This window comes from Phyllobates terribilis, unplaced genomic scaffold (genome assembly GCF_046119375.1).
Source record: "Phyllobates terribilis strain yellow unplaced genomic scaffold, ASM4611937v1 Scaffold_10__3_contigs__length_209671492, whole genome shotgun sequence".
NCBI classification, from domain to species: Eukaryota; Metazoa; Chordata; class Amphibia; order Anura; family Dendrobatidae; genus Phyllobates; species Phyllobates terribilis.
The window spans coordinates 209,544,936-209,568,925 of NW_027362770.1; the positions used below are offsets into that span (position 1 = coordinate 209,544,936).

Here is a 23,990-nt window from a genome sequence, read left to right on the forward strand (position 1 = left end):
GGGAGATACGTGCCCACGAGTCCTGGAAGCGCGACTCGGGTACAGGCGCCCTTGCACGGTGAGAACCCCCTTCGCCTGCCTCCACACCTCTGTCATCCTCCCCACTGACATAGGGATCCGGGAAAAGACTGGAAAGCGCGAAGCTCGGCAGTGGCGCGGAGACGCCACCCACCACCGCCGCTGTCGCCACCGCCGCAGAGGCCGCCCTTTCGGACACGAGGGGCGGCGCGGGCCTCCGCTGGCAGTGTACGCATCTGGAAGAAAAGGGCCGCCCTCGGAGATAGTTGTGCTTCCCCGCACAGGGAGCGATTCGGACGACGGGCCCCCACGCCTTGGTGGGTGGGCACCATGCCGTTCGCACGTGCGGGTCGTCAGACCGCTGCCTTCGCTTGGGTCGGGTAAAACTCCCCATGGCTCGGCCACCTCCACGGACTTGAGGCGAGGCCGGCGTGCGTGCCCAAAGATAGGTGTCGAAAGCCCGGGGGTAGAGGAGGAAGGGGACCGCTCACCTTAAGCCGGCGCGGGCTCCAAAGCCCGGGCCGAGCGAGCGGCGCCACCTCCCCACCCGGGAGCGCTGCGCCAGATCGATCGGAGGAAGAGCAGGGGTGCGTGGAGGGACTTGCCCAAGTACGGAGGCTGCAAACCCCTGTCATCGGGAGATACGTGCCCACGATTCCTGGAAGCGCGACTCGGGTACAGGGGCCCTTGCAGAGGGGGAACACCCTTCGCCTGCCTTCACATCTCTGTCGTCCTCCCCACTGACATAGGGATCCGGGAAAAGACTGGAAAGCGCGAAGCTCGGCAGTGGCGCGGAGACGCCACCCACCACCGCTGCTGTCGCCACCGCCGCGGAGGCCGCCTTATCGGACACGAGGGGCGGCGCGGGCCTCCGCTGGCCGTGTACGCATCTGGAAGAAAAGGGCCGCCCTCGGAGATAGTTGTGCTTCCCCGCACAGGGAGCGATTCGGAAGACGGGCCCCCACGCCTTGGTGGGTGGGCACCATACCGTTCGCACGTGCGGGTCGTCGGACCACTGCCTTCGCTTGGGTCGGGTAAAACTCCCCACGGCTCAGCCACCTCCGCGGATGGGAGGCGAGTCCGGCTTGCACGCCCAAAGACAGGGGTCAAAAGCCCGGGGGTAGAGGAGGAAGGGGACCGCTCACCTTAAGCCGGCGCGGGCTCCAAAGCCCGGGCCGAGCGAGCGGCGCCACCTCCTCACCCGGGAGCGCTGCGCCAAATCGATCGGAGGAAGAGCAGGTGTGCGTGGAGGGACTTGCCCAAGTACGGAGGCTGCAAACCCCTGTCGTCGGGAGATACGTGCCCACATGTCCTGGAAGCGCGACTCGGGTACAGGCGCCCTTGCGGAGGGGGTACTGGATATGGAACAGCACTGGGGTCGAAGCCACAAAAGCATCCGCCCTCATGGAGCCTCTCCTCAGCCTAAAAATCCAGATTTTAGCCTTGACGGCACCCCCATGTGGAGAACCAGGGCCCACGGGGGGGGGGGGTCTGGCCAGGCTCACTTCAACCCAGGAACACCTCTCTGACTTGGGATAGGGAACCAGCAAAAGTCCCCCCACGCAGCTGCGGAAGCCTGGGTTCAGCCAAGGTGCAGACCTCCAGCCGAACAGGGACTCATAGCCAAAACGCGTAGCCGGGCCTACGGAGGTGAAAACCAGCTTAAATGAGTCGAAATGTGTCGGGCCTGAGAGGTACCTCTCTCTCATATATTCTGCCGGTGGTGTGCAAAACTGGGTCTTTGCATGGAGTGTCACCCTATACCCACTTTAGGGACGCATGCAAAAAAGTGCCCGATCGCCTGGAACTGTCAGGCGGATTCGGCTCCCTGCAATTTCCTCATTCTGGTTCTTTTTCACTTTTTGTCTCTTTTTCGACATCTATTGGGCAGGCTGCATTACTGCAACCGGGGACACCTCAAAACACTTGGAACTGGTGAGCAGATTCAATTTACCAACGTTTGGCGGGTCCTGGAAGTCAAAATTCTGATTTCTGAAAAAGACTAAGTGTGAAGGACTCATCGGGCAAATCGCTCTGGAACTGAAATCGGATGCACTCACTGACATTTCCTACCTCTCTGGAAGTTTCCTGCACACAGATATTTCCCATAAGCTAACCTCGCAAACCAAATGTCTGAAAATGAGGTTCCTCTCATATAGCGCAATAGAACAAACGTATATGAGATAGGTTAGGTTTTTTCCGTCAACGCTGCTGATGCTTTTCAACCGTGCAGGTGGCTGCCTTATGGGTGCCTCAACCCCTGTGATGCCGTATAGAAGATACGGAGGAATATATCCAGGTTTGAATATTTCCAGCAGCACTACAGGTGATTTGCACCCGTGCGAGCGACTCATCACCTGTTACGCGAGAGCAGTGATTAGCCGCTAGAGCAGAAACTAATCAGCCGAGCGGCTGATGCAGCCTGGATGTGTGCGGCAGAAATTCAGATCACCTCCGGTGCAGATGCAAGGACTTTAAAGCTCAATTTGACTGCGGGAAACGTGTCGCTATGAAGCGGTAAGTAGAAGTTATTCGTCGCCCACATATAGGAGAATGTAACCGCCACACCAGGCTGCAGCGGACCCCATGTTGCACGGTTGTAAAACCGCAGTGAACGTTTGTGTTGCTTATTTCCCCACATCCACCAACGTACACCGCTGACTTCCCCCGCGTGCCACAGGGTGACGAGATATCTGTCCACACATCTGAGAAGGGTGTGCATGAGGTCCGAAAGCGTCTCGGAGATAACAAAAAAACTTGGCTATCGCCAAAGATCGACTTAGACTTGTCGCGGCTAAGGGCACAGCTATACTATTCAGCAAGCTCAAGCCTCTGCAATCCCTGGAAGATGTGGTAGCATTTGCCGAAAGCCGTGGGTATTTTATAGTAAACAAACCTACATTTCAGTTAGAAAACATACCGCTGACCTCTGTAGGACAGACCCAGGCGCCAACAGACTGTTTGCCCCCATGCTACATGCCCCCTGTGGAGTCATATTCACATATGATGGACGCGCCTGTCCCTGAACAGTCTGCACACAATTTTGAGGGAGCCCCATGCCCCGAGTCGGACCCCATTGAGGCCATGGATGGCAGCACACAAAACATTCAGTCTAGGCAATGGAGAAACGAAAGCTCCCTGGCTAGAACGGCCGCCGGCTTGTATATGCGTCACTCAGTAAATAGCCCCATGTAGAAGAGCTTCCGCACATATTTGACAGTAACCCGTGGGGTCCCTAATTGTAACCAGGAGGTATCGAATGTTGCGCGGTTTCTTTTCTTTATCAACCCAAGATTTATAACTCTGGAGTACTTAACCAAACCAACAAAAGTGAATGATTTTTTTAAAAAACTCAGCAGCCTCAAACTATCGAACCAGACCTCCCTCAAAATACTGAAGCACATTCGGCGATTCACCACTTATCAGATGAGGGGCACACAACTGAGCATAGAGAATCCTCAGCTATAACAGGGCGTGTGAGGTGTTTATGAGCTTTACGGAGGACCTGCGTAAGACGTTGTACAGGGGAGTCTGCCAAGACTCAGTGAGCAAGAGGTACCCAATATTCTGAGAGATTTTTACCAAACATTGGCTGTTGCGTAAAAAAGTGCTATAACTGTATTTCACCCCACAGGTACGATACGCTGATGAAGCCCTCCAAGACACCGAATGACTGCCAGAAAATACTGGACGAAGCAAGACCTACATTTCTAGCGAGCATAGAGAATGTCCAGGACGGGGGATCAGAAGAGGACCGAAGGGAAGTTATTCTGTACCTCCAGGCCCTTCTGATTCTAAGACACCTCCAAAGGCCAGGTGTTGTTCGCAATTTGACCGTAAGTAGTGTTAGTCTGCATGGGCAGCGGTCATTGCGGTACCGTCTCAATCATCTCCCTTCTTTTTACACCTTAGGTTTCAGAGTGGAACGGGAGGACCTATCACATGTACCGCGGTGTTCGAAAGACGATTGTCGGTGTAAAAACACACAAGTGTGCATCCACTCAAGTAGCATCGTTCATGCTTTCAGAGGAATAACATTCGGTAAGGTTTCTACAAGCCAGGGGACCCGGGCTACCCGACTCCACATGGGGTTGAAACCCCTCTGTTGTCCCCATGCAAAACTCGTTTGAGGTATACCCTCTGGCTCGAGATTAAGTTTTTTTTTCTTTTTCAGTGGTTCAAAGTCTATGCAGAACATATCAGACCTGTCATTGCTGCTGGCCTAGAAATCACAAACTTTTTTCTGACGTGTACCGGGAAGGTCGTAATGAACCCATCCGCTGCTCTCCGGCGTTATCATGAAAGGTGGGGGAAGAATATCCAGTGTAAATTATCATATGCAGCTACAGGCACTGATTGTTTTTCCTCCACAGCTACAGCCTTCCACATGTCACCAGCCATTTTGTACGACGTGTATGTGAAACGTGGACTCTCTCACGATATTCCGATTCCGAAAAACACTTATTCGCACGATATCTGGTCCACACAAATGGTATGGCTGAGAAAGTTTACCAGGAGAAAGCACTTGTGGATATGTGTCGTGCCCATGAATTGGTAATAAATTCGGGGCAGGCTGTTGGAGACGACAGCCAGGCTGATGGAGCCGAAAGGCTGGCTGATGGAGACGACAGCCAGGTTGATGGAGACGACAGGCGGGCTGATGGATACGACAGCCAGGCTGATGGAGCCAACAGGCTGGCTGATGAAGACAACAGCCAGGTTGATGGAGACGACAGGCGGGCTGATGGATATGACAGCCAGGCTGATGGAGCCGACAGGCTGGCTGATGGAGACGACAGCCAGGTTGATGAAGACGACAGGCTGGCTGATGGAGACGACAGCCAGGTTGATGGAGACGACAGGCGGACTGATGGAGACGACAGTCAGCCACCTGTATTGGCTTCCCCCAGTCATTCAGAGAACCAGCAAGCAGACAATATGGAAATCATGAGGACGATAGCGAAGCCTATTGAGAGGCTAGGCTTAAACACCTTTCGGCTCATCCCAATTAGGTGCACCAAACCAGTGTAAAACTGAGAAAAATTACAACCAATAATAAAGTCATTCAAATGTTCGTCTGCACTTTTATTCCAACCGTAGAATACACGGCCTACCACCGTCCACGGGCTGGGGCCACTATTAGAAGGACCCGGGCAACCGAGCGACGCCGAGGTGGTCCGGTCTCCCGTATGCCACATTTCCCGACGCCCGCCGGACGGACAGGGATTCAGCACTGGGCTCTTCCCTCTTCACTCGCCGTTACTGAGGGAATCCTGGTTAGTTTATTTTCCTCCGCTTATTAATATGCTTAAATTCAGCGGGTCGCCACGTCTGATCTGAGGTCTTTAGTCTGGTCTGCGAGCGTGCCCTTCCACGCCGCCCCAGGCAGCTACCCCCCAACCCCTGAAAGCTCCGGAGGCAGCCCTGTGTCTCCACAGACAGCCTCACGGCACGCTCCGGGTCGGGGCGGAGGGTAACCGGGCGGGTGGGTCTAGCCTTGGGGGGACGTAAGGGAGAGAGAGAGAGAGAGGGCGTCGGGGTGCGAAGCCTCGGGCCTCCCTCTGAAAATCCCTTGCGACGGGACCCCAGCTGCGCCACGGAGGCGATCGACGGAGGGGCGACCCTCAGACAGGCATAGCCCCGGGAGAAACCCGGGGCCGCAAGGTGCGTTCTAAGTGTTGATGATCAATGTGTCCTGCAATTCACACTAATTCTCGCTGCTAGCTGCATTCTTCATCGACGCGCGAGCCGAGTGATCCACCGTTAAGAGTCACGCTTCTGGGTCCGGGCGCTCTGGGGCGCTCGGTTTTTCAGTACGTCGGCCGGCAACAGAGGGGGTGCATCGGGGATTTTTCTTGGCCCTGTTGCCCCGGGTGCTCGGCCTCCGCCGTCCCTACCTCGGGCGGGGAGGGGAACAACGGAGGGCTCGAGACTTCTCGACCTACCCCCCGGACCCGCAACCCCGGGGAGAGGGGTATAGGGGCGCACGGGCGAACGGTACCCGAGACGGCCTTTCATGTGGGTTTTTTCCTGGGCGGGGGGAACACGGCAGGATCCCCCCGAGAGGCCAGGCGTCCTTCGGGACGACGGAGCAAGAGGGGCTCCCCCACACCCTCCCGTCGTCGTCGTCCGCACGGCGATAACCCTCGCTGGACCGTCGCCGACCCTCCGCGTGCGGGTAGCTCAGGCAGAGCGGAAGTATCCCAGCCGCACACCCCCTTTGGGCAGGGGGAGGCAGTCGGGGAAATCGGCTTCCAGCTCCGCGCCTCCTCGGTTCGGTCATCGCTGCCTTAATGATCCTTCTGCAGGTTCACCTACAGAAACCTTGTTACGACTTTTACTTCCTCTAGATAGTCAAATTCGATCGTCTTCTCGGCTCTCCGCCAGGGTCTTGGCGGACCCCGGCAGGGCCAATCCAAGTACCTCACTAAACCATCCAATCGGTAGTAGCGACGGACGGTGTGTACAAAGGGCAGGGACTTAATCAACGCGAGCTTATGACCCGCACTTACTGGGAATTCCTCGTTCACGGGGAAGAATTGCAATCCCCATCACGAGCGGGGTTCAGCAGGTTACCCGCACCTGTCGGTGAAGGGTAGACACACGCTGGTCCGTTCAGTGTAGCGCGCGTGCAGCCCCGGACATCTAAGGGCATCACAGATCTGTTATTGCTCGATCTCGCGTGGCTGAGCGCCACTTGTCCCTCTAAGAAGCTGGACGCGGACCACGGGGGGTCGCGTAGCTAGTTAGCATGCCGGAGTCTCGTTCGTTATCGGAATTAACCAGACAAATCGCTCCACCAACTAAGAACACCCATGCACCACCACCCACAGAATCGAGAAAGAGCTTTCAATCTGTCAATCCTTTCCGTGTCCGGGCCGGGTGAGGTTTCCCGTGTTGAGTCAAATTAAGCCGCAGGCTCCACTCCTGGTGGTGCCCTTCAAACAATTCCTTTAAGTTTCAGCTTTGCAACCATACTCCCCCCGGAACCCAAAGACTTTGGTTTCCCGGACGCTGCTCGGCAGGTCATGGGAATGACGCCGCCGGATCGCCAGTTGGCATCATTTATGGTCGGAACTACGACGGTATCTGATAATCTTCGAACCTCCGACTTTCGTTCTTGATTAATGAAAACATTCTTGGCAAATGCTTTCGCTTTGGTTCGTCTTGTGCCGGTCCAAGAATTTCACCTCTAGCGGTGCAATACGGATGCCGCCGGCCGTACCTCTTAATCATGGCCCCAGTTCCGACAACCAACAAAATAGAACCGGAGTCCTATTCCATTATTCCTAGCTGGAGTATTCAGGCGTGGCTGCCTGCTTTGAACACTCTAATTTTTTCAAAGTAAACGCTTCGGGCCCCCGGGACACTCAGTCAAGAGCATCGGGGAGGCGCCCCAAGGCAAAGGGGCTGGGACTGGCGGTAGCACGCCTTGCGGCAGACCGCCAGCTCGATCCCAAGATCCAACTACGAGCTTTTTAACTGCAGCAGCTTTAGTGTACACTACTGGAGCTGGAATTACCGCGGCTGCTGGCACCAGACTTGCCCTCCAATAGATCCACGTTAAAGGATTTAAAGTGTACTCATTCCAATTACAGAGCCTCGAAAGAGTCCTGTATTGTTATTTTTCGTCACTACCTCACCGGGTCGGGAGTGGGTAATTTGCTTTCCTGCTGCCTTCCTTGGATGTGGTAGCCGTTTCTCAGGCTCGCTCTCCGGAATCGAACCCTGATTCTCCGTTACCCGTGGTCACCATGGTAGGCACAGAAAGTACCATCAAAAGTTGATAGGGCAGACACCCAAATGGATCGTCGCCGTCACGGGGAAATGCGATCGGCCCGAGGTTATCCAGAGTCGCAAAGCTTACGGTGAGAGCGCAGCAGGGGGGAGGCCGCGGAGGCCGTCCCGACGCCGCGCCCGGGACCCCGGATTGGTTTTGGTCTGATAAATGCACGAATCCCTGGCGGCCAGCGCTCGTTTGCACGTATTAGCTCTAGAATTACCACAGTTGTCCGAGTCAACGGTTTGGAGCGATCAAAGGAATCATAACTGATTTAAAGAGCCATTCGCAGTTTCACTGTACCGTCCGTGTGTACTTACACGTGCATGGCTTAATCTTTGAGACAAGCATATGCTACTGGCAGGATCAACCAGGCAGCCCCCCATCACGACTGGACCGCGTCGAGGTTCGGGAGAGGAGAGGCCTGCGGGTACTCCCTACCTCTTGGCCCTCGTTCCTTCTCCCGTTCTCCATATAACCCCTCGGCTCTGGGGTTTCCACTCTCCCTCTCTCGCTCTCTCTCTCCTTCTCCCTGCCGAGCCGCCTGGGAGGACGAGGGTCGAGGGGGAAAGGCGACGGTCGGGCTGGGGCACACCGCACGGTGATAACCCCCTTCGCCTGCCTCCACACCTCTGTCGTCCTCCCCACTGACGTAGGGGCTCGGGAAAAGACTGGAAATCGCGAAGCTCGGCAGTGGCGCGGAGACGCCACCCACCGCCGCCATCGCCACCGCCGCGGAGGCCGCCCTGTCGGACACGAGGGGCGGCGTGGGCCTCCGCTGGCCGGGTACACATCTGGAAGAAAAGGGCCGCCCTCGGAGAAGATCGTTGTGCATCCCCGCACAGGGAGCGATTCGGACGACGGGCCCCCACGCCTGGGTGGGTGGGCACCCCGCCGTTAGCCCGTGCGGGTCGTCGGACCGCTGCCTTCGCTGGGGTCGGCTCAAACTCCCCACGACTCGGCCACCTCCACGGACCGGAGGCCGGCGTGCGCGCCCAAAGATAGGTGTCGAAAGCCCGGGGGTAGAGGAGGAAGGGGACCGCTCACCTTAAGCCGGCGCGGGCTCCAAAGCCCGGGCCGAGTGAGCGGCGCCACCTCCCCACCCGGGAGCGCTGCGCCAGATCGATCGGAGGAAGAGCAGGGGTGCGTGGAGGGACTTGCCCAAGTACGGAGGCTGCAAACCCCTGTCGTCGGGAGATACGTGCCCACGAGTCCTGGAAGCGCGACTCGGGTACAGGCGCCCTTGCAGAGGGGGTACTGGATGTGGAACAGCACTGGGGTCGAAGCCACAAAAGCATCCGCCCTCATGGAGCCTCTCCTCAGCCTAAAAATCCAGATTTTAGCCTTGAGGCGCCCCCATGTGGAGAACCAGGGCCCGCGGGGGGGGGTCTGGCCAGGCTCACTTCAACCCAGGAACACCTCTCTGACTTGGGATAGGCAACCAGCAAAAGTCCCCCCACGCAGCTGCGGAAGCCTGGGTTCAGCCAAGGTGCAGACCTCCAGCCGAACAGGGACTCATAGCCAAAACGCGTACCCGGGCCTACGGAGGTGAAAACCAGCTTAAATGAGTCGAAATGTGTCGGGGCTGAGAGGTACCTCTCTCTCATATATTCTGCCGGTGGTGTGCAAAACTGGGTCTTTGCATGGAGTGTCACCCTATACCCACTTTAGGGACGCATGCCAAAAAGTACCCGATCGCCTGGAACTGTCAGGCGGATTCGGCTCCCTGGAATTTCCTCATTCTGGTTCTTTTTCACTTTTTGTCTCTTTTTCGACATCTAGTGGGCAGGCTGCATTACTGCAACCGGGGACACCTCAAAACACTTGGAACTGGTGAGCGGATTCAATTTACCAACATTTGGCGGGTCCTGGAAGTCAAAATTCTGACTTCTGAAAAAGACTAAGTATGAAGGACTCATCGGGCGAATCGCTCTGGAACTGAAATCGGATGCGCTCACTCACATTTTCCCCTCTCTGGAAGTCTGACACAAGTTGAAAAATTTTCTAAGTCCGCAAAAATTTTTTTTCAACTTTTTTTCAATTTTCCCCACGTGGGATATATATTTTACCCACACATTTGGAGCCCTCCTGGGATGTCCTATAACATAGTATTCCCTCATTTAGCGGAAATTTTCACAAAAAATTGAAATTTTCAAAGAGTCAGAAATTTGCAAAAAAAACGACTAAGTATGAAGGACTCATCGGGAGTCGAAATGTGTCGGGGCTGAGAGGTACCTCTCTCTCATATATTCTTCTGGTGGTCTGCAAAACTGAGTATTTGCATGGAGTGTCACCCTATACCCTCTACAGGGACACTTGCAAAAAAGTGTCCCATCGCTTGGTAGTGTCACCTGGATTCGGCTCACAAGAATTTCCTCATTCTGGCTCTTTTTCACTTTTTGCCTCTTTGGCAACATCTAGTGGGCAGACTGCATTACTGCAACTGGGGACAGTTTTTCAACTTTATTTCAATTTTACCCCCGTGGGATATATATTTTACCCACACATTTGGAACTCTCCTGGGATACCCTCACACATATTATTCCCTCATTTACTGGATATTTTCCCAAAAAAGTGAAATTTTCAAAAAGTCAGAAATGTGCCAAAAAAACGACTAAGTATGAAGGACTCATCGGGTGAATCGCTCTGGAACTGAAATCGGATGCGCTCACTGACATGTTCCCCTCTCTGGAAGTCTGACACATGTGTGAAAATTTTCTAAGCCCACAAAAAAAATTTTTTAAACTTTTTTTCAATTTTTCCCCTGTGGGATATATATTTCACCCATACATTTGGAACACTCCTGGTGTACCCTCACACATATTTCCCCTCTCTATAGAGGAAGACTGGGGGGCCTCAGCTCAAAATTCTGGAACTGTTTCTGGACACCGCAGCACTATTAAGCCCTCCACCGACTACCACAAGGCGAATATTAAGCCCTCCACCGACTTGCACGGGGGCGACTATTAAGCCCCCTTCCGAATACATCTAGTCGCGGGCGGAGGCTTTTTGGCGTGGTGGGTTCGCGGCCCGGCAGCTCACAATGTGTCCCGCATCGGTCATAGCTGTCGCTGCCAAGGAGGCTTGTGATTTGTTTGGCAAAATCTGAGTTTGAGGGCGGCCTATGAAACCAGCAGCCTTATGGCGTGGGGGGGTTGATCAGGCCCCTTTGGCATCCAGGGTTCCCTTAGGAGGGGAGGCAAACTCCTTGGGAGGGACAAAAGCTTGTCTCGAGGGATAGCTTTCAATAGATCGCAGCGAGGGGAGCTGAGAGGCCTGTGCGGGGACCTGTACGGGAAAAGCGGCTCGCTGTGGGGTGCATGGTCTCGAAGCGGCAGGCGTCTGGAAAACACCCCTTGCACGGGGAGGGCGAGGTGACTGGCCTCCGGAGGATGCCACAGCCGCCCCCGTCTCACCAACCACACCCAAGACGACACACAGGGTCGCTCAGGGAGATGGCATGTGGGGGGAGCCTATGCGGCACCACCGTCTGGCTTAGACCTGCCTCCGCCGTGGGGGGTCCTCAACCCACCGGCGGACAGGCATGAGGATTTGGAGAGGGGAACTGGCGGTCAGGTTCCGTCGCGGCTCTGGCACTAACCCAGCGACGCGGAGGTCGCGAGGGTTGTTATCGGCCTGGCCGTGTCGGCGTCACCCTCCAGCGTAGTCCCTCACACCCGTAACCTCAAAAGGATGCCCCCACGCGTGGGTGGGTGGGCACCCCGGCGTTCGCCCGTGAGGGTCATTGGAACGCTGACTTTGCTTGGGTCGGGTCAAACTCCCCACGGCTCAGCCACCTCCGCGGATGGGAGGCGAGTCCGGCTTGCACGCCCAAAGACAGGGGTCAAAAGCCCGGGGGTAGAGGAGGAAGGGGACCGCTCACCTTAAGCCGGCGCGGGCTCCAAAGCCCAGGTCGAGCGAGCGGCGCCACCTCCCCACCCAGGAGCACTGTGCCAGATCGATCGGAGGAAGAGCAGGGGTGCATGTAGGGACTGGCCCACGTACGGAGGCTGCAAACCCCTGTCGTCGGGAGATACGTGCCCACGAGTCCTGAAAGCGCGACTCGAGTACAGGCGCCCTTGCAGAGGGGGTACTGGATGTGGAACAGCACTGGGGTCGAAGCCACAAAAGCATCCGCCCTCATGGAGCCTCTCCTCAGCTTAAAAATCCAGATTTTAGCCTTGACGGTACCCCCATGTGGAGAACCAGGGCCCGCGGGGGGGGTCTGGCCAGGCTCACTTCAACCCAGGAACACCTCTCTGACTTGGGATAGGCAACCAGCAAAAGTCCCCCCACGCAGTGTAACGGGTCTGGGAGGCGGAACCTCTGAGCTACTATACAAGGGGGCGGTCCTTGTAAGGGAGCGGGTGGCGACCAGGCAGGCAGTCACAGCAGGGGACCGGGACAGTCTCTAGAAGAACGGGCAGGAGGTCACGGCAAGTGACCGGGGCAGTCTCTGGATGAACGGGCAGATGGTCACGGCAAGTGACCGGGGCAGTCTCTGGGTGAACGGGCAGATGATCACGGCAAGTGACCGGGGCAGTCTCTGGGTGAACGGGCAGATGGTCACGGCAAGTGACCGGGGCAGTCTCTGGGTAAAGGGTTGGTACGACCTGTGGCGGCTGATGGTAGACGTGAGCACCCAGGTGAGCAGGCGAGAGTCTCTGGATAAACGGGTGGTCACAGAATGTGACGGCGGAGCCTCCAGGAAGACCAACAGACAGGCGGCAGATGAGCGCTCCCAGGTGAGCGGGCAGAAGTCTCTGGACAGGCGGGTGGTCACAGCACGTGACGGCAGAGCCTCCAGGTAGGCTAGCAGACAGGCAGCAGATGAGCGCTCCCAGGTGAGCGGGCAGGAGTCACTGGACAGGCAAGTGGTCACAGCACGTGACGGCAGAGCCTCCAGGTAGGCTAGCAGGCAGGTAGCAGATGTGCGCTCCCAGGTGAGCGAGCAAGCTGGTCCATAGACAGACTGACAGGAGTAGTAAGGCAGACCGTCGGACCTCAGGCTAGCAGGCAGGTAGCAGGATATCATGCAGGAATTAGACAGCAGACTGGCATGAATCTGGCAGGTATCTGGCAGGTAACTGGCAACGGGACCTGAGGGCTGAAGCAGAGTAGTGAACAGTGCTACAACATTGCTCGGGCACCTCCATTTTGGAGGAGGTGCCTTAAATATGGGAGGTCCTCCGGCAATTGGCCGGGGACTTCTTAGGACGGCGCGCGCGGTCCCTTTAAGAGAGGGGGAGCGCGCGCGCGCCCTAAGCGCACTGCCGGGGAAGGAGCGCGTGCCGGAAGCAGCGGGGAGAGAAGCGCTGGAGGACGCCACGCCAGGAGCGGGGAGGTGAGAGGGACGGCGTCTCTGCCTAGTACGGGGCAGAGACGCCGATGCTACAGTACCCCCCCCCTTTAGGCCCCCTCTTTTTTTTGGCCAGAAAGAAATTTTTCAAGGAGAAGCGGGGCGTTGATGTTCTCCCTGGGTTCCCAAGTTCTCTCCTCAGGACCAAACCCCTTCCAATCTACCAAAAAAAAGGTCTTTCCTCTTACCCTCTTGGAGGCCAGAATACTCTCTACCTCAAAGACGTCATCAGCGGAAACCGGAGCAGGAGGGGCACCTGGATTATTGGAAAAAGAGTTAAAGACAACGGGTTTGAGGAGAGATACGTGGAAGGAGTTGGGAATCCGTAGGGTGGCCGGGAGTTTTAATTTTTAGGCCACAGGGTTAATTTGCCTGAGGACTTCGAAGGGACCGATGAATCGAGGGCCCAACTTGAAGGAGGGTACTTTGAGCCGCACATGTTTGGACGAGAGCCAAACCTTGTCTCCCGGACGGAATTGAGGCGGATCCAGACGTCTCTTATCAGCATATCTCTTCATCCGCTCAGAGGACAGAAGAAGAGCGGACCTGGTACTCTCCCAAATAGTAGAAAATTCGCTGACAAGAGACTCCGCAGCAGGGTTGTCCACAGAAACGGAGACAGGGAGCGGAATCCGGAGGTGCTGGCCATAGACAATAAAGAACGGGGACTTGGAAGAGGATTCGCTCTCGTGGTTATTATAAGAGAACTCGGCCCAAGGAAGGAGGTCCACCCAATCAGAATGGTGGGCATTAACAAAGTGCCGGAGATAGCTGGTAAGGATCTGATTGATCCGCTCCACTTGACCATTGGACTGAGGGTGGTAAGCGGAGGAGAAGTCCAGGGTGACGTCCAGCAGTTTACATGTGGCTCTCCAGAAGCGTGAGGTAAACTGAACCCCTCGATCCGACACGATGTGGAGGGGTAGGCCATGGAGACGGAAGATATGGTGAATAAAGTCCTTAGCCAGCTCAGGTGCAGACGGAAGACCAGGCAGGGGAATGAAGTGGGCCATTTTAGAGAAGCGGTCCGCGACCACCCAAATGACAGTACACCCGGCAGAGACAGGAAGATCGGTAATGAAGTCCATAGCGATGTGTTGCCACGGGGCAACAGGTATGGGAAGCGGCAGGAGATGACCAGCTGGTAAGTGTCTGGGAATTTTGTTGCGGCCACAAGATGAACAGGCAGAGACGAAGTCTACCACATCCTTATGCAGGGTAGACCACCAGTAATGCTGGGAAATGAGTTGGAAGGTCTTCTTTTGGCCGGCATGGCCAGCTAGTTTAGAAGAATGACCCCAGCGAAGAACCCTCTCACGGTCTGGAGGCGCCACGAACATCTTGCCGGATGGAAGACGAGTCAAATCCAAGGGGGCCACATTCATCACCTTGGAGGGGTCGATAATGTGCATAGGCTCCTCCTCTTGGTCGGAGGACAGGAAGGATCGGGACAAGGCATCAGCTTTGACATTTTTGTCCGCCGGGCGTAAATGAAGGATGAAATCGAAGCGGGCAAAGAACAAAGACCACCGGGCTTGACGTGGATTAAGTCTCTGGGCATTTTGGAGATATGCCAGGTTCTTGTGATCCGTATAGATGATCACCGGGTATAGAGCCCCTTCAAGCAGGTAACGCCACTCCTCCAGCGCCAATTTAACGGCAAGCAGTTCTCGGTTTCCTATGGAGTAATTGCGCTCAGAGGAGGAGAAGATTTTAGAGAAAAAGCCGCAGGTTACCATTCTCCCGGAGGAAGACTTCTGGGTGAGCACCGCTCCGGCACCAGAGGAGGAGGCATCAACCTCCAGGTAGAACTGTTTGTTGCAGTCCGGAGGGTGCAGCACAGGGGCAGAGGAGAAGGCTTGTTTCAGGGAAAGGAAGGCCTCCTCAGCTTCGGATGACCATACCTTGGGATTTGCTCCCTTACGGGTGAGCGCAGATATGGGCGCAGTCCGTGACGAGAAGTGAGGAATGAAGAGACGATAGTAATTAGCGAAGCCCAGGAATCGCTGTATCGCCTTCAAGCCCTCCGGACGGGGCCACTTTAGGACAGCAGAGAGCTTCTCGGGATCCATTCGCAAGCCTGTCTGGGAGATAACATAGCCCAAGAAAGGAAGAGAGGTCTGCTCAAAAAGGCACTTCTCGTATTTAGCATAGAGGTGGTTCTGCCTGAGCCTAAGCAGGACCTGACGAACATCCCTCCGGTGTGTGGGAAGATCCGGAGAGAAGACCAAGATGTCGTCCAGGTATACCACCACGCAGGAGTAAAGAAGGTCACGGAAGATGTCGTTGACCAGTTCTTGGAAGACGGCGGGAGCATTGCAGAGACCGAAGGGCATCACACGGTACTCATAGTGTCCGTCCCGGGTATTAAATGCTGTTTTCCACTCGTCTCCCTGACGGATACGGACCAGGTTATAAGCTCCACGTAGATCCAGCTTGGAGAAGATCCTGGCGCCTTTAAGACGATCAAATAACTCAGAGATGAGCGGAAGGGGGTATTTATTTTTAACCGTGATCTGATTGAGTCCTCTATAGTCAATACAGGGGCGTAGCGAGCCGTCTTTCTTTTTGACAAAGAAGAATCCGGCTCCAGCCGGGGAGGTAGATTTCCGGATAAATCCCCTAGCCAGAGTCTCTGGACAAACGGGTGGTCACAGCATGTGACGGCGGAGCTTCCAGGAAGACCAACAGACAGGCGGCAGATGAGCGCTCCCAGGTGAGCGGGCAGAAGTCTCAGACATGGCTCGGGTCTCGGCTGCAGACAACGGGTAGATACGCCCACGGGGAGGAGTGGTGCCAGGTACCAGGTCGATCGGGCAGTCATATGGCCTATGGGGTGGCAATGTCTCTGCTTCCTTCTTACCGAAGACGTCCGCATAGGGCCAGTAAGGAGCCGGGAGACCTGGTAAATTAGCTGGAGTAGGCGGAGGGCGAACTGGGCGGACCGGAACCAGGCAGGTCCTATGGCAGTCTGGACCTCATCGGAGTACTTCACCGGATCGCTAGTTCAATACGGGTTCGTGTGTCTGGAGCCAAGGTAGACCTAGCAACAGGGAGTGAGAAAGTCCGGACAACACATGGAATGAGATTTCCTCAGAGTGCAGCATTCCCACCTGCAGGGTTATGGGTTCAGTGACGAGCAGGATGGTCTCCGAGAGAAGTCTTCCATCCACGGAGGCGACTGATAATGGTTCAGCCAGGGACTTGGTGGGAATACGGTATCTCTCTACCAGAGACTGGGAGATGAGGTTTCCAGCAGCTCCAGAATCCAGGTGGGCCAGTTCAAAGTGACGGTTTTCTCCCCAAGCAATAGAGACCGGTAAAGTCAGAGACGGAGAGGACTTACTTTTGTCTAGGACGACCTCTCCGAGCGGTCCTAGACACTGGCGTTTCCCGGCTTCTCCGGGCAGGAACGGATGAAGTGCTCCATACTGCCACAATAGAAACAGCTTCCCTCGGCTCGGCGAGATTCTTGGCGAGATTTGACCATCTTGGTCTGGTCGATCTGCATAGGTTCAGGCGAGGGCGCCCGCGGAGTGACTGATTGAGAGGCAGGTCTCAGGGAAGTAGGAGCAGAGCAAGAAAAGTCTTTCTCCCGGGTAGTCTCTTTGGCACGTTCTTGGAACCGGATGCCAATCCGCGTAGCTAGTGACACCAGGTCATCCAGAGTGGTAGGAATGTCCCGACCAGCTAACTCGTCCTTAATCCGACCGGAAAGACCCTCCCAGAAGACGGACACCAGAGCCTCATTTTCCCAGGCAAGCTCAGAAGCGAGGGTGCGGAACCGTATGGCATATTGGCCCACGGTGAGACTCCCTTGGCGGAGACGTAGCAGTGAGGAGGCAGAAGAGGTTTTCCGTCCAGGTTCATCGAAGACTTTCCGGAAAGCAGCGAGGAAAGACGGCAGGTCGGACACCAGGGGATCCCCTCTCTCCCACAGGGGATTTAGCCATGCCAGTGCCTCCCCAGTAAGATGGGACATGATGAAGGCCACCTTGGCTCGATCGGAGATGAACTGATACGCCAATAGCTCAAAGTGCAGGGTGCACTGGTTTATGAAACCCCGAGCTAAAGTAGGTTCGCCGGCAAAGCGTGGAGGTGCCAGAAGCCGAGGTCCATAGTCGGGTACCAAGTTATTAGTGGGCAGTGGAGCTGCCGGATTGCGAGTCATGGCACTGGCGGTGGTTGCAGGCAGAGCAGTCAGAGTGTCCAGGCGAGAATTGACTTTCCGCAGGTGACCCAGGATGGACTCCTGTTGGGACCTCTGACGGGACAGTTCATGACACAGGTCCGAGAGCGAGGGAGCTTGGGTGCCACCGGGTTCCATGGCCCGAGCAAACTGTAACGGGTCTGGGAGGCGGAACCTCTGAGCTACTATACAAGGGGGTGGTCCTTGTAAGGGAGCGGGTGGCGACCAGGCAGGCAGTCACAGCAGGGGACCGGGACAGTCTCTAGAAGAACAGGCAGGAGGTCACGGCAAGTGACCGGGGCAGTCTCTGGATGAACGGGCAGATGGTCACGGCAAGTAAAGGGTTGGTACGACCTGTGGCGGCTGATGGTAGACGTGAGCTCCCAGGTGAGCAGGCGAGAGTCTCTGGACAAACGGGTGGTCACAGCATGTGACGGCGGAGCCTCCAGGAAGACCAACAGACAGGCGGCAGATGAGCGCTCCCAGGTGAGCGGGCAGAAGTCTCTGGACAGGCGGGTGGTCACAGCACGTGACGGCAGAGCCTCCAGGTAGGCTAGCAGACAGGCAGCAGATGAGCGCTCCCAGGTGAGCGGGCAGGAGTCACTGGACAGGCAAGTGGTCACAGCACGTGACGGCAGAGCCTCCAGGTAGGCTAGCAGGCAGGTAGCAGATGTGCGCTCCCAGGTGAGCGGGCAAGCTGGTCCATAGACAGACTGACAGGAGTAGTAAGGCAGACCGTCGGACCTCAGGCTAGCAGGCAGGTAGCAGGATATCAGGCAGGAATTAGACAGCAGACTGGCAGGAATCTGGCAGGTATCTGGCAGGTAACTGGCAACGGGACCTGAGGGCTGAAGCAGAGTAGTGAACAGTGCTACAACATTGCTCGGGCACCTCCATTTTGGAGGAGGTGCCTTAAATATGGGAGGTCCTACGGCAATTGGCCGGGGACTTCTTAGGACGGCGCGCGCGGTCCCTTTAAGAGAGGGGGAGCGCGCGCGCGCCCTAAGCACACTGCCGGGGAAGGAGCGCGTGCCGGAAGCAGCGGGGAGAGAAGCGCTGGAGGACGCCACGCCAGGAGCGGGGAGGTGAGAGGGACGGCGTCTCTGCCTAGTACGGGGCAGAGACACCGATGCTACACGCAGCTGCGGAAGCCTGGGTTCAGCCAAGGTGCAGACCTCCAGCCGAACAGGGACTCATAGCCAAAACGCGTAGCCGGGCCTACGGAGGTGAAAACCAGCTTAAATGAGTCGAAATGTGTCGGGCCTGAGAGGTACCTCTCTCTCATATATTCTGCCGGTGGTGTGCAAAACTGGGTCTTTGCATGGAGTGTCACCCTATACCCACTTTAGGGACGCATGCAAAAAAGTGCCCGATCGCCTGGAACTGTCAGGCGGATTCGGCTCCCTGCAATTTCCTCATTCTGGTTCTTTTTCACTTTTTGTCTCTTTTTCGACATCTATTGGGCAGGCTGCATTACTGCAACCGGGGACACCTCAAAACACTTGGAACTGGTGAGCGGATTCAATTTACCAACGTTTGGCGGGTCCTGGAAGTCAAAATTCTGATTTCTGAAAAAGACTAAGTGTGAAGGACTCATCGGGCAAATCGCTCTGGAACTGAAATCGGATGCACTCACTGACATTTCCTACCTCTCTGGAAGTTTCCTGCACACAGATATTTCCCATAAGCTAACCTCGCAAACCAAATGTCTGAAAATGAGGTTCCTCTCATATAGCGCAATAGAACAAACGTATATGAGATAGGTTAGGTTTTTTCCGTCAACGCTGCTGATGCTTTTCAACCGTGCAGGTGGCTGCCTTATGGGTGCCTCAGCCCCTGTGATGCCGTATAGAAGATACGGACGAATATATCCAGGTTTGAATATTTCCAGCAGCACTACAGGTGATTTGCACCCGTGCGAGCGACTCATCACCTGTTACGCGAGAGCAGTGATTAGCCGCTAGAGCGGAAACTAATCAGCCGAGCGGCTGATGCAGCCTGGATGTGTGCGGCAGAAATTCAGATCACCTCCGCTGCAGATGCAAGGACTTTAAAGCTCAATTTGACTGCGGGAAACGTGTCGCTATGAAGCGGTAAGTAGAAGTTATTCGTCGCCCATATATAGGAGAATGTAACCGCCACACCAGGCTGCGGCGGACCCCATGTTGCACGGTTGTAAAACCGCAGTGAACGTTTGTGTTCCTTATTTCCCCACATCCACCAACGTACACCGCTGACTTCCCCCGTGTGCCACAGGGTGACGAGATATCTGTCCACACATCTGAGAAGGGTGTGCATGAGGTCCGAAAGCGTCTCGGAGATAAAAAAAAACTTGGCTATCGCCAAAGATCGACTTAGACTTGTCGCGGCTAAGGGCACAGCTATACTATTCAGCGAGCTCAAGCCTCTGCAATCCCTGGAAGATGTGGTAGCATTTGTCGAAAGCCGTGGGTATTTTATAGTAAACAAACCTACATTTCAGTTAGAAAACATACCGCTGACCTCTGTAGGACAGACCCAGGCGCCAACAGACTGTTTGCCCCCATGCTACATGCCCCCTGTGGAGTCATATTCACATATGATGGACGCGCCTGTCCCTGAACAGTCTGCACACAATTTTGAGGGAGCCCCATGCCCCGAGTCGGACCCCATTGAGGCCATGGATGGCAGCACACAAAACATTCAGTCTAGGCAATGGAGAAACGAAAGCTCCCTGGCTAGAACAGCCGCCGGCTTGTATATGCGTCACTCAGTAAATAGCCCCATGTAGAAGAGCTTCCGCACATATTTGACAGTAACCCGTGGGGTCCCTAATTGTAACCAGGAGGTATCGAATGTTGCGCGGTTTCTTTTCTTTATCAACCCAAGATTTATAACTCTGGAGTACTTAACCAAACCCACAAAAGTGAATGATTTTTTTAAAAAACTCAGCAGCCTCAAACAATCGAACCAGACCTCCCTCAAAATACTGAAGCACATTCGGCGATTCACCACCTATCAGATGAGGGGCACACAACTGAGCATAGAGAATCCTCAGCTATACAGGGCGTGTGAGGTGTTTATGAACTTTACGGAGGACCTGCGTAAGACGTTGTACAGGGGAGTCTGCCAAGACTCAGTGAGCAAGAGGTACCCAATATTCTGAGAGATTTTTACCAAACATCGGCTGTTGGGTAAAAAAGTGCTATAACTGTATTTCACCCCACAGGTACGATACGCTGATGAAGCCCTCCAAGACACCGAATGACTGCCAGAAAATACTGGACGAAGCAAGACCTACATTTCTAGCGAGCATAGAGAATGTCCAGGACGGGGGATCAGAAGAGGACCGAAGGGAAGTTATTCTGTACCTCCAGGCCCTTCTGATTCTAAGACACCTCCAAAGGCCAGGTGTTGTTCGCAATTTGACCGTAAGTAGTGTTAGTCTGCATGGGCAGCGGTCATTGCGGAACCGTCTCAATCATCTCCCTTCTTTTTACACCTTAGGTTTCAGAGTGGAACGGGAGGACCTATCACATGTACCGCGGTGTTCGAAAGACGATTGTCGGTGTAAAAACACACAAATGTGCATCCACTCAAGTAGCATCGTTCATGCTTTCAGAGGAATAACATTCGGTAAGGTTTCTACAAGCCAGGGGACCCGGGCTACCCGACTCCACATGGGGTTGAAACCCCTCTGTTGTCCCCATGCAAAACTCGTTTGAGGTATACCCTCTGGCTCGAGATTAAGTTTTTTTTTCATTTTCAGTGGTTCAAAGTCTATGCAGAACATATCAGACCTGTCATTGCTGCTGGCCTAGAAATCACAAACTTTTTTCTGACGTGTACCGGGAAGGTCGTAATGAACCCATCCGCTGCTCTCCGGCGTTATCATGAAAGGTGGGGGAAGAATATCCAGTGTAAATTATCATATGCAGCTACAGGCACTGATTGGTTTTCCTCCACAGCTACAGCCTTCCACATGTCACCAGCCATTTTGTACGACGTGTATGTGAAACGTGGACTCTCTCACGATATTCCGATTCCGAAAAACACTTATTCGCACGATATCTGGTCCACACAAATGGTATGGCTGAGAAAGTTTACCAGGAGAAAGCACTTGTGGATATGTGTCGTGCCCATGAATTGGTAATAAATTCGGGGCAGGCTGTTGGAGACGACAGCCAGGCTGATGGAGCCGAAAGGCTGGCTGATGGAGACGACAGGCGGGCTGATGGAGACGACAGGCGGGCTGATGGATACGACAGCCAGGCTGATGGAGCCAACAGGCTGGCTGATGGAGACGACAGCCAGGTTGATGGAGACGACAGGCGGGCTGATGGATATGACAGCCAGGCTGATGGAGCCGACAGGCTGGCTGATGGAGACGACAGCCAGGTTGATGAAGACGACAGGCTGGCTGATGGAGACGACAGCCAGGTTGATGGAGACGACAGGCGGACTGATGGAGACGACAGTCAGCCACCTGTATTGGCTTCCCCCAGTCATTCAGAGAACCAGCAAGCAGACAATATGGAAATCATGAGGCCGATAGCGAAGCCTATTGAGAGGCTAGGCTTAAACACCTTTCGGCTCATCCCAATTAGGTGCACCAAACCAGTGTAAAACTGAGAAAAATTACAACCAATAATAAAGTCATTCAAATGTTCGTCTGCACTTTTATTCCAACCGTAGAATACACGGCCTACCACCGTCCACGGGCTGGGGCCACTATTAGAAGGACTCGGGCAACCGAGCGACGCCGAGGTGGTCCGGTCTCCCGTATGCCACATTTCCCGACGCCCGCCGGACGGACAGGGATTCAGCACTGGGCTCTTCCCTCTTCACTCGCCGTTACTGAGGGAATCCTGGTTAGTTTATTTTCCTCCGCTTATTAATATGCTTAAATTCAGCGGGTCGCCACGTCTGATCTGAGGTCTTTAGTCTGGTCTGCGAGCGTGCCCTTCCACGCCGCCCCAGGCGGCTACCCCCCAACCCCTGGAAACTCCGGAGGCAGCCCTGTGTCTCCACAGATAGCCTCACGGCACGCTCCGGGTCGGGGCGGAGGGTAACCGGGCGGGTGGGTCTAGCCTTGGGGGGACGTAAGGGAGAGAGAGAGAGGACGTCGGGGTGCGAAGCCTCGGGCCTCCCTCTGAAAATCCCTTGCGACGGGACCCCAGCCGCGCCACGGAGGCGATCGACGGAGGGGCGACCCTCAGACAGGCATAGCCCCGGGAGAAACCCGGGGCCGCAAGGTGCGTTCGAAGTGTCGATGATCAATGTGTCCTGCAATTCACACTAATTCTCGCAGCTAGCTGCGTTCTTCATCGACGCGCGAGCCGAGTGATCCACCGTTAAGAGTCACGCTTCTGGGTCCGGGCGCTCTGGGGCGCCCGGTTTTTCAGTACGTCGGCCGGCAACAGAGGGGGTGCATAGGGGATTTTTCTTGGCCCTGTTGCCCCGGGTGCTCGGCCTCCGCCGTCCCTCCCTCCGGCGGGGAGGGGAACAACGGAGGGCTCGAGACTTCTCGACCTACCCCCCGGTCCCGCAACCCCGGGGAGAGGGGTATAGGGGCGCACGGGCGAACGGTACCCGGGACGGCCTTTCATGTGGGTTTTTTCCTGGGCGGGGGGAACACGGCAGGATCCCCCCGAGAGGCCAGGCGTCCGTCGGGACGACGGAGCAAGAGGGGCTCCCCACACCCTCCCGTCGTCGTCGTCCGCACGGCGACAACCCTCGCTGGACCGTCGCCGCCCCTCCGCGTGCGGGTAGCTCAGGCAGAGCGGAAGTATCCCAGCCGCACACCCCCTTCGGGCAGGGGGAGGCAGTCGGGGAAATCGGCTTCCAGCTCCGCGCCTCCTCGGTTCGGTCATCGCTGCCTTAATGATCCTTCTGCAGATTCACCTACAGAAACCTTGTTACGACTTTTACTTCCTCTAGATAGTCAAGTTCGATCGTGTTCTCGGCTCTCCGCCAGGGTCTTGGCGGACCCCGGCAGGGCCAATCCAAGGACCTCACTAAACCATCCAATCGGTAGTAGCGACGGGCGGTGTGTACAAAGGGCAGGGACTTAATCAACGCGAGCTTATGACCCGCACTTACTGGGAATTCCTCGTTCACGGGGAAGAATTGCAATCCCCGATCCCCATCACGAGCGGGGTTCAGCAGGTTACCCGCACCTGTCGGCCTGTAGACACACGCTGGTCCGTTCAGTGTAGCGCGCGTGCAGCCCCGGACATCTAAGGGCATCACAGACCTGTTATTGCTCGATCTCGCGTGGCTGAGCGCCACTTGTCCCTCTAAGAAGCTGGACGCGGACCACGGGGGGTCGCGTAGCTAGTTAGCATGCCGGAGTCTCGTTCGTTATCGGAATTAACCAGACAAATCGCTCCACCAACTAAGAACACCCATGCACCACCACCCACAGAATCGAGAAAGAGCTTTCAATCTGTCAATCCCTTCCGTGTCCGGGCCGGGTGAGGTTTCCCGTGTTGAGTCAAATTAAGCCGCAGGCTCCACTCCTGGTGGTGCCCTTCCGTCAATTCCTTTAAGTTTCAGCTTTGCAACCATACTCCCCCCGGAACCCAAAGACTTTGGTTTCCCAGACGCTGCTCGGCAGGTCATGGGAATGACGCCGCAGGATCGCCAGTTGGCATCATTTATGG

General features: G+C 55.6%; 2 non-coding genes across 2 annotated transcripts; both read right to left on the bottom strand.

Annotated features, from left to right (window-relative positions):
* Positions 1–5,636: 5,636 nt before the first annotated feature.
* LOC141164947 (5.8S ribosomal RNA) lies at positions 5,637–5,790 on the bottom strand. The gene has a single exon (XR_012250993.1). It is a non-coding gene; the product is annotated as a 5.8S ribosomal RNA (ribosomal RNA).
* Positions 5,791–22,534: 16,744 nt separating this feature from the next.
* On the bottom strand, positions 22,535–22,688 carry LOC141164917 (5.8S ribosomal RNA). The gene has a single exon (XR_012250964.1). It is a non-coding gene; the product is annotated as a 5.8S ribosomal RNA (ribosomal RNA).
* Between the last annotated feature and the right edge of the window lie 1,302 nt (positions 22,689–23,990).